The 11,075-nt window shown below is 41.2% G+C and overlaps 1 long non-coding RNA gene across 8 annotated transcripts in view; it reads left to right on the top strand.

Annotated features, from left to right (window-relative positions):
• Positions 1-706: 706 nt before the first annotated feature.
• LOC142837716 (uncharacterized) overlaps positions 707-11,075 on the top strand; it is a 195,959-nt gene continuing 185,590 nt past the window's right edge. For 3 of the 8 annotated variants that reach the window (XR_012908322.1, XR_012908323.1, XR_012908321.1), the window contains exon 1: positions 707-1,070. This is a non-coding gene — a long non-coding RNA (uncharacterized LOC142837716). The remainder of the gene's footprint in view (positions 1,071-11,075) is intronic. The other 5 variants (XR_012908320.1, XR_012908319.1, XR_012908318.1 and 2 more) reach the window with 2 other exon arrangements.

Raw genomic sequence — 11,075 nt, 5'->3', positions numbered from 1 at the left:
GAAACAGCTGAAGTCACTTATCAGGGGTGAAAGCTGAAGAAAAAACACAAAACCAAACAAAACATCACTACACTGAAGCTCCCTGTGCTGGTGGGGTGGAGGAAAGTTCATCTATTCCCGCGGAACTGAGGCATTGGGTCTTTTGACATGGTGGTGTCTATATGTCTAAAATACACATGCACAGGCAAGGCTCCCTCGGTTCCCCCTTCCCCAAACCCAAAACAAGAACCAAACGCCATTAGCATTAGTAAATATCTAGTTGGTGCACTTCAGAACAGCGGAGAAAGCACCACCTGTGACCTGCAGCCGCCGCTGGAGCTGGTACGGGGCGCGGAGGGGGCGGAGGGTGAACAGGGTCACACGGTGCTGAGGGAGGGCGCGGGGCGGCAGCGGAGAGGCCCAGAGGGAGGAGCATATCATGCCAGTGTCAAAACCCCATTAAGTCCTGTTGTGCCATAAAGGTGTACTTAGGGCGTGGCTAGAGGTGGGGCATCACTAGGGCTGAACGGGGCCCACCTGTGAGCAAGGCCCTCGTGCTCGAGCCAGGTGTCCCAATGCTTTAAGGCCAGAGCGCCCAGATCACGGCACGCTGCGGCTGGGGCTGTGGGGACGTTCCTTCATTAATTTATTTATTTGTGGAGAGCTTTCTCTGAGCAGCCGCGACGGCCAGCACCAGGAGCATTTTGAAGAACGGGACAAAAGGCTGCGGCCACGGTTGTGGAGAGGGTCTGGGAGCTCCTCCGGGGGCAGCAGCATCTCTGGCCCCAATTGCAATGGGCTCATCCCCAGCCCGGCGCACAGTGCACACTGCAGCTTCTACCGCACGCGGACTTTGCAGGCCTAAAGCTTTGAGAAGAAGGCCAAGAAGGCACGCTTCTACCGGAATGGGGACTGCTACTTCAATGGCCTGGTCTTTGCCACCTCCAATGATAGCTTCAGTTCCTTTGATTCGCTTCTCACAGAGCTGACCTGCTCGCTGTCTGACAATGTGAACCTGCCTCAGGGCGTCCGCACAATCTACACCATAGACGGCAGTCGGAGGATCACCAGGTTGGACGAGCTGCTGGAAGGTAGGAGGGCGGGCAAGGCTTGGCAGGTGCAATGACTGTGGGCTGGGCGCTTCCCCGCCTAGAGGTTGGCAGGTGCTTTCTAGGCAGCCAGGGGTTTAGAGCTCCTTTGTTCGTGTTGGGCCAGGGTGTACACATTTTCTGTCCTTCTCAAGAGATTTGCCTTTTTTTTTGAAGAAAATTCTAATGAGTAGAGACAAATGGTACCTTTAAAATTAGCCGACTTATTTTTGCTGGAAGGGCAAGCTGTTTGAAAGCATGGTCCTCCAGTGAGGCGCGGGGTAACCCTTGGTGGAGCTCAGCGCAGCACTTGTGCTGTCCCCGTGATTGGGATCCCACTGTACCTTCTGAGCATGGCTGTGGTTCTGACTTGCTCCAGGTTGGCTTTTCTGATTTCACTTATGGCAGAAGTCACTCGAAATCAAGAGGGGCGATCCAGCATAGCAGGTATCAACCTTGGCTTCATCTTGGACCATACTGGACACTTTTTAAAGTATAGGTGACTGGCCCCACCCACCCCTTAGATATTATGATGTGCATGGTTGGGGTGTGACTTGGGCGTTAAGGTTTTGAAAGTTCCCCAGATGATTTCAGTGTGTAGACAAAATGGAAAAGTAGCCGTGCTTAAAGAATTTTCCACATTTGGTCGACAACGGGGTGAATCAAGATGAATCTCACCTGCCTTCTCCCTGAAGAGGATAACTAGGGTCGAGGGAAGCGACAGCAGAGGCCTATTAGAAATTAGTAATCCTGGCACAACAACTCAGAAGGACCACTTGGTAATATGTTGGGTCATTCTTGAGTTTCTGCAATATTTATTAGTTTTTAGGAAGGGACGGGTGGTTGGTAGTTATGTTACCTCTCAGACATCTTTCGTAATGCAAAAGTGCATTCCATGTAGCCATAACAACAAGAGGGAGGAAACTGATCTCTGAACTAGGTGGTTTTCTTATTTCAGCATAAACTTATATTCTAAAGTCATTTTCTCGATGTCACAGTTGATGAAACCTAAGCAGCATGCATGCCAGGGTTACTGATTTCTAACAGGCCTCAGTTGATGCTTTCTCTTTTACAGTTTCCCTCCAAAGGAAATAAGGTAGCTATTCTGAGGAGTCCTCAAAGTGCCCGAGTTTCTCCATTACTTTTAGCAAATGGTACCCTTGCTCTGTCTACAGGACAACATAATTAAAATTGTCTTCTATATAATTTAGCAGTAGAAGGGACTACCTCACACTTTGTCTTAGAAGTGAGATTTGGTTTTAAAGACTAAAAGAAACCTGTATGTGTGCCAGTAAAATGAAGAAAACATCGTTGAGAGATAAGGTCTCATTACATAGCTTCGGCTGTCTTGGTACTCACTACGTAAACCAGGCTGGCCTTGAACTCACAGACATCTGCCTGTCTCCAGTTTCCTGAAAACTGATCCTGATAGTTTTTGTCTGATCCCCATGTCAGAGCACCAGCACAGTGAAAGGCTCAACACGGTTGTGCAAGCACGTGTATCACTGAGGTTCCTAAGTTTTATAGCTGGGTAGGAATGTTGATTTCTCTTTTCCTTTGGCAGTTTGCATAGCATCTTCAGGTACTACTAGAGCTAGTCCTTGGGAAGGAGGCTTGCAGGTCAGTTCCAACTCTATTTCCCTGAGGTCTATGTCTGAAATGTGTAGTATCTTTAACAAAGGCACTGAAACTATATCAATAGCTATGTCAAAATGGAAAAGAATTTTCCAATAATAAAAATAGTGGGAAAGTTACAGTAAGTAAGGTTTTTTGGACTGTATAAACACTAAATTTCTGGATGTCAAGCAGCAGTTTTATGTTGAGGTATAGCAACTTAATATTAGGGGATCCTGGAAAAGTGACTAAAAGTTCGTACAGTTGAAGCACAGACAAATGCAGTCACCTTTAAAATGTGTAAACTCGTGATGAAACATTTGAGTACTGAGACTGTGACTCAGTGTAGAGTATTTGTTTAGTATGGGTGAGACACGGGCTTTGTTCCTGATATCCCCCAACAGTCCTTCGGTCTTCCTTTTGGTGCTTAAATTGATTTTCTTTTAGGAAGAGAAATTTCTGTTGCACGAATAATAAAGACCTAGAGATAGATATTGGGTTCAAGTTGAAGATCAGAAAAGCAAAGCAGTCAAGCAACTAGAGAGATCTTATCTCTACCAACTCTCAGACGAACAAAAAATATTCTACTCTCTGCCCAGTCATATTGCTCCTGTCTTCACCTCTCTCCATTAAAGGTGTGTGATTCCCAAAAGCTGGGATTAAAGGTGTGAACCATCACCACCTGGATCTGTTTGTGGATTGATTTTGTGTAGCCCAGGGTAGCCTTGAACTCAAAGAGATCCATCTAACTCTGTCTTCTGAGTCCTGGGATTAAAGGTATGTGCCACCACTCCCTGGCCTGTAGGGCTGACTAGGGTGGCTGCTTTGCCTTCTGATCTCCAGTAAAACTTTATTTATTAGAACACAAATACTATAACACTAAAAATGTCCAATGTTTTTGAGGATGCAGTGATCAAAAGAGATAAAAGTGTACAATTTATTAGCTTTGAAAAGCAGTATGCAATTTTTTGTAACTCTCTCAAAGGTCTTAGTGCTTGAACTCATAAATTCATTTTAGAAATTTGTCTAAAATAGCCAGAAAAACAAACATAAGAAACTGTGTATAGGGGCTGGAGGGATGGCTCAGAGGTTAAGAGTACTGATTGCTCTTCCAGAGGTCCTGAGTTCAATTCCCAGCAACCACATGGTGGCTCACAACCATCTGTAATGAGATCTGGTGCCCTCTTCTGGTTTGCAGCATATATGTAGGAAAAACACTGTATACATAATAAATAAATTCTAACAAAAAAAAACTGTGCATAGCAAGTTTAAGCCCAGCATGGAATCATGAAAATGGATCGCTACCAGTTAAATACCGAATGTGAAAACATTCCATTTCTTCCTTCATACTGGACATTTCCATCTGTGTTTGGGGAAATCTAACAGTTGAGGAAAAGGCTAAGGGAAAGAAACAATGAGTGAGATCTGTGTGTTGTATTTTTTATTTTGCTCACAAGGATAGGAAAGACAACTTAAAAAGTAATGCAGCAGAAACAGTAGACTGGGGGCACAGAGGTGAGGGGGAGGGAATGAGAGGAGAGGAAGGAGGGGAAACTGCAGTCGGGCTGTAAAATAAATAAATAAAAGTAATTCAGAGGTTGTCATTACCATCAGAAACCAAATGTTTGCTGTTGTTATCATTCTGCATCATCCTGAAGTTAAACAGTCTGAAAGTGATCTTTGAAACCTTGGAAGATGGCTATAGAATGCTACAGGGATTACTCTGGTCACTTGTTGGTTAGTTGGTTTTTCTTCAGAGATAGGGTCTTACTGTGTGGCCCACGTTGGCTCGTACTTGATGCATTCACTTGCCTCCGCCTCCTAAGTTCTGTGATTGTAGACCTTCCCTACCCAGATATTTACATCTCCTGTTAGGTCTTATTAACGTACATGTTTTTCATGTGCAAAGAAAGTGATGTTTTCAAGCTTTGACGTGATCCATTGTTTTTGAAAAAAAAAGTATAGATTTGACTTTTGTATACACAATTTTTGGATCCTACATTCTTGGCACCCAGGCCATTCTTGAGGAGCTGTGGTTATCTTTGTGATTTAAAATTTTGGTTTCACTTGCTATTTTTTGTTTGGTGTATGGTTTAAGGAGAAATAGAACAGTATCTCTAGCCTTAAAATGACAAGGAGTTGGGGCTAGAGGAGTGGTCAGCAGTTAAGAGCACTGGCTGCTCTTCCAGGGGTCCTGGGTTCGAGTCCCGGCCACCACATGGTGGCTCACAACCATCTGTAGTGGGAACGGGTGCCCTCTTCTTTCGTGCAGGCACACATGCAAATAGAAGCACTCACACACGTAAATAATTCTTCTAAAAATAGCAAGAAATTGGGCTATGTTTAAGATTAATGAAAACCTTAGTTAGGCAGTGTTCATTTTTACTTTATTTTTCCATAAAATTTCTTTATTCTCTGGATTGGTTAAACTAACTACTTGCTGCTGATGTTTTTTTTTTCTTTTGTACTTTTGAGACACGATTTCAATGTATCCTTGACTGTTCTGAAATTCTCTATGTTGACAAGGCTGGCCTTGAACTCAAAGAGATCTGCCTGCCTCTGCCTCTCAAGTGCTGAGATTAAAGGTGTGTGCCACTATGCCCATGCCCATGTCTAACTGCTTTAAGATTCTTTATAGTGTGTGCATGTGTGTGTATGGTGTGTGTGGTTTAGTGTGGTATGTGTGGTGTAGTATGGTGTGTGTCATGTGTATGTATGTGTGTGTGGTGTATTGTGATGTGTGTGTGTGTGGTGTGTGTATGTGTGTGTGGTTTAGTGTGGTACGTGTGGTGTAGTATGGTGTGTGTCATGTGTATGTATGTGTGTGTGGTGTATTGTGATGTGTGTAGGTATGTGTGTGTGGTGTAGTGTGTAGATGTGTGTGATGTGGATGGTGTGTATATGTATGTGTGGTACATGTGATGTAGTGTGGTATAGTGTGGAGTGTGTGATGTGTGTATGTATGTGGTTTAGTTGTATATATGTATGTGTGTGGTGTGTGTATGTATGTGTGGTGTGTGTGTGATGTGTGTGGTGTGTGTATGTGTGTGGTGTAGTGTATGTGTGATGTGTGTGGTGTGTGTATGTGTGTGGTGTAGTGTATGTGTGATGTGTGTGTGGTGTGTGATGTATGTGGTGCGTATGTGTGTGGTGTAGTGTGTAGGTGTGTGTGTGGATGGTGTGTATGTATGTGTGTGGTGTGTGTATGTATGTGTGGTGTGTGTGTGATGTGTGTGGTGTGTGTATGTGTGTGGTGTAATGTATGTGTGATGTGTGTGGTGTGTGTATGTGTGTGGTGTGTGTGTGATGTGTGTGTGGTGTGTGATGTGTGTGGTGTGTATGTGTTTGGTGTAGTGTGTAGGTGTGTGTGTGTGGATGGTGTGTATGTATGTGTGTGGTGTGTGATGTGTGTGTGATGTGTGTGTGATGTGTGTGGTGTGTGTATGTGTGTGGTGTAGTGTATGTGTGATGTGTGTGGTGTGTGTATGTGTGTGGTGTAGTGTGTGTGTGTGATGTGTATGTGTGTGGTGTATTGTGATGTGTGTGTGTGGTGTGTGTGGTGTATTGTGATGTGTGTGTGTGGTGTGTGTGTGGTGTAGTGTGTGTGTGTGATGTGTGTGTGTGTGGTGTAGTGTGTAGTGTATATGTGTGTGTGGTTTAGTGTGTGTGTGCATGTGTGTGTATGTGTGTGTGGTGTATTGTGATGTGTGTGTGTATGGTGTGTGTGGTTTAGTGTGGTATGTGTGGTGTAGTATGGTGTGTGTCATGTGTGTGTATGTGTGTGTGGTGTATTGTGATGTGTGTAGGTATGTGTGTGTGGTGTAGTGTGTGTGGTGTGGATGGTGTGTATATGTATGTGTGTGGTACGTGTGATGTAGTGTGGTATAGTGTGGAGTGTGTGATGTGTATATGTATGTGGTTTAGTGTGATGTGTATTGTGTAGAAATGTATGTGTGTGGTGTAGTGTGTGCGATGTGTTTGGTGTGTGTATGTGTGTGGTGTAGTGTGTGTATGATGTGTGTATGTATATGTGTTTGGTGTAGTATGGTGTGTGTAGTGTGTTTGTATCGTGTGTGTATGTGTTGGTGTAGTGTGTAGTGTGTTTGATAAAATGTGTGTATTTTTATGACAGATTTCCTTTGAAGAGAAATGAGAAAGAAACTTAGACATATTAGTGAACTGTCTTTATACAATTTTAGACTGTCTTAAGCATATTTTGTCCTAGTTCACTTACTACCTGAGTTTGTTTTAGTTTAACATTAACTGGGTGTGTGTCACAAAGACAGAAATTGTCCTTTAGACAACTTGCCGTAAGCCGTCACTGATTTCATCCTGAAATAGTGGACTTTTAGCGGTGTTGGTTTCTTTCGTGGACCCGAAGGCTTCGAGATTGAAAACATTATGAGTATCATGTGATAGCAGCATTCATGTCCTTGTTATTATGCTTTGAATTTTTTCCTTCTTTAGAATGTTTACATTCCCTATTGGTATTGACTCCATTTATAAGATTTGGATTTATTAGTAATATTGACTAATATATCTAAAGTCTTCATAAAATCGCTTAGATCAACTTTTAGAATTTCATTTAAGTTAACTCATGGTTTCTAAAGCAGCAGTGATTTTATTTAAGTCCTAGGAGACATAGAGCTATATCTGGACTCAGCTTTTAGTTGTCACATCTAGAAATGGGGATTTTGGTGATTGATCATTGGAAGGCAGAATCCTAAGATTCACAGGCAACTATAACATGGTTCTTTGGGCTATATATTTATAGTACTGAGAATTTAAAGTCCTGGTTTAGTGTAACAACGTTATTCAAAAGTAAATACTCTTTACGTATTAACATTGTTAGTAGATATCATACTGAACTTTATTTTGGACCTTTATTTTTGACAGACAGGCTACAAGGACATCTGTGTTGTCTAATGGACACAAACTTTGGGAAGTTGTGGTTTATAATCTGCTGGCTTGGGTTTCAGCCTGTCTCTCTTGTGCATGTTTACGTAGTGCAGCTTCACAGATGTTTAAAGAAAGACATCATAAATGCTTTTGTAGGTATTTAAAGTTAGGTACCAAACATCATGATTTAATCGTAAGTTTTTAGTACTTAGAAGCATGGTGTAAGGGTTTAAATTAAGCGTTGTCACACCCGAAGGCTATCTGCTTGCTTGTTAACACATGGGGTTTGGAGAGGCAGGAACATGCCAGAGCCTCCAACCTCATCACTGGAGTAGCTGGTTGATGGGACAACAGTTTGGTTGGCTGTTGGGAGATGGAGCTTCGTGGGGGTATTTCTTTTTTTAAAATATTTATTTATTTATTATTTATTATATACATATAAATATTTATTATTTATTATATTATTTTTATATACATATAAACACAAATAAATATAAATATTATTTATTTATTATTATATTATTTTATATACATATACATATAAATTAAATAAATATTTATTATTTATTATTATTTATTTATTATATACAATATTCTGGTGCCCTGAAGAGGGCACCAGACCCCATGACAGATGGTTGTGAGCCACCATGTGGTTGCCAGGACTCGAACTCAGGTCCTCTGGAAGAGCAGGCAATGCTCTTAACCACTGAGCCATCTCTCCAGCCCCTCGTGGGGGTATTTCTGTGAAGTGATGCCTTGCTCTGGCTTCTTAGCTCTCAGTTACTACTGTCTGTTGGCTGAGTAAGCAGCCTTCTCTGCTATGTGCTTCACCCACTACTTTTTTGTCTTGTCTGAGGCCCATACTGTAAAGCCATCTGATCATGGATCTCTAAAACCTTTAGTCATTTTAGGTTCCTGGAGGTATTTTGGTACAGGGATAAAAAACAAATAGCCATATTTTTCATTATCTTTAAAAAATTACAACCTTCACTCATGAGGCAGAGGCAGGGAGATCTCTGTGAGTTTGAGGCTAGCCTGGTCTACAGAGTGAGTTCTAGTACAGCCAGGGTTACAGAGAGATACTCCACCTCAAAAAAAATAATAACAAAAAATCCAAACAGACAAAACAACAACAACAAAAAAAACCCCAACAAAACAAAAAGGTTCAATCTTGAATTTGGGAGTAGCTCAGTAATAAACACCTGACTTGCATTTGAGTGGCTCCAAGTTCCAACCCAGCAAAAAGGAAAAAGAAAAACGATAAATGAAAATTCCTAATGTAAAACTCATATATTTTAAAATGAGATGACTAAGAAAAATAATCTATAAAGAGGAATACAGGCCATTTCATAATACTGTTTAAACACACATTGAACTTTGATTTTTTTTTTCAATGAAAAAAGCCTTGAACTTTTAAACACATGTATAGGGAAAGAAGGCCTTTTAAACATGTTTAAAGTTAGAAAGCCTTTTTTTTTTTTTAAAATAAGCCACAGTGGCAAAGTTCTTTAAAAATGTCTCTTTTTTCTGGTACAGAACTGAAAGGTCCAAATATAACTTTTCCCACATATGTGAAGAGTTCTAGCTTTTAGCATTCCCAGAAACAGCAGAGTTTAACATGAAAAATCATTTTATAGAATTTTGGAACAAGTTGGTTCTTGTCATGGACAGAGGCAAAACAGACTTAGAAATTGCTTGCAGTTGATGCTTTTAGGGTAAAACACTTCTAGACTTTAATTACATCGTTTATGTCACCACTTTCTTGCCTCTAAGCTTTCCAGAAATTAGAAAAATGATGAATTTTGCTTTATCAAGGGTTGCTGTTTGCCTGTGACCTAGGTTTGGCTTCAGAATATCTGAGCTATAAGGGAAAGGGTTTATTACACTGGTCAGTGACTCTGTAATGGAACACATACAAGTAACACCATATTTTGGAAAAGAACAGGAAGTGCTCTCAGAGACTGGAAGAGTTTTTACTAAAATGCCAATATTCCAGACCAGAACCCTGTGTTCCCCTAGGGTGGAATGGTAGAGCTGGGAAGGGCTGTGCTGGCTTAGTCATTTGATTTCTGCTCATCTAGTTGGGGAACTGCTTGAGGCTCAGCTGGGCAATTCTAGCTATTGAGGGATTCTGGGCAAGCCTAACAATCAAGAACACCAGTGGGTAGTAGATTGTGAGCAAATAGGGAGCCAATAAAGAGCCATGAGAGTTGTTTTTCTTCTTCCCTAAATTGGTTTTTTTAAATATTTATTTATTTATTATATACATATAAATATTTATTATTTATTATATTATTTTTATATACATATAAACACCAATAAATATAAATATTATTTATTTATTATTTATTATATTATTTTATATACATATACATATAAATATAAACAAATATTTATTATTTATTATTATTTATTTATTATATACAATATTCTGGTGCCCTGAAGAGGGCACCAGACCCCATGACAGATGGCTGTGAGCCACCATGTGGTTGCCAGGACTCGAACTCGGGTCCTTTGGAAGAGCACACAATGCTCCTAACCACTGAGCCATCTCTCCAGCCGCCTCTTCCCTAAATTGTATAGTTGATTTCTACCTCCAGTTCTTATCCCACCTTCCTCTGAAGAGGTAACACTAACTACCAATATGGAATTGTGGTCACTGCTATTGTCTTGAATCCCAGCTAGGTGGTCCTAGCTATTGATGGACTCTGGGTGGCAATAATGAGCCCCAGTAGTAGGAAGTTTACAGGTTCTTTCAGTGTGGCCCCATATTTCGATATGGCACAAAAGCCATTAGCCCGGTCGGAGCTGATCACGTAGCTCTGCAGACAAGCTGTCTCTGCCCTGAACAAAAGCCAGGATGCCTGCTCCTAGCTTCTTTTGTTAAAATGTGGATTACCTGAGAAGAAATGTATGACTGAAGCTGATGACTTAAGAGTTCAGACGTTTGGTGCTTCCTTTCTTTTGTAATTTGGAAGGTGTCTTATAGAGATGCTAATTCAGGGCCTACCTGACTGCTAGATGCGGATGTGACTTGAGCCCCGGCACCTAGTAAAAAATCTGCCCCCTAGAGCTCAGGAAGGCAGTCTAACAGACAAAGAGCCTGTTCTACTCCCTGCTGTGCAGCGCAGCTTCAACTGAAAGAAAAAGCCAGATTTAAATTAAAGTAGCCTCTGAGGTAAGCAGGTTAAAATGCTTTTTCATTTCACAATTTTGCCTTTTTGTTAATAGTCTGCTGTTTGTAGGCAAGTGAATTTGTATCCAAGGTGGATTGATTTCAGTGCTGTGCCTCTAGTAAAGTTTAAAGTCAGAGATTGTGATGCATTCAGAAGTTCCTTGATTGTACAGGATTTTAAGATTGTTCAGGCTAGCCTGAGTTTTTGTCTTTTCTCACAAGGCTAAGGATTGTTTTTTCAAAGTCTGTGAAGAATTTTGTTACAAGTTTAATGGGCATTTGCATTAGATCCGTAGATTGCTTTCAATAACATTGTCAAT

This window comes from Microtus pennsylvanicus, chromosome 18, assembly GCF_037038515.1.
Source record: "Microtus pennsylvanicus isolate mMicPen1 chromosome 18, mMicPen1.hap1, whole genome shotgun sequence".
NCBI classification, from domain to species: domain Eukaryota; kingdom Metazoa; phylum Chordata; class Mammalia; order Rodentia; family Cricetidae; genus Microtus; species Microtus pennsylvanicus.
The sequence above is the reverse complement of the archived record's forward strand: the minus strand, read 5'-3'. Positions and strand labels throughout refer to the sequence as shown.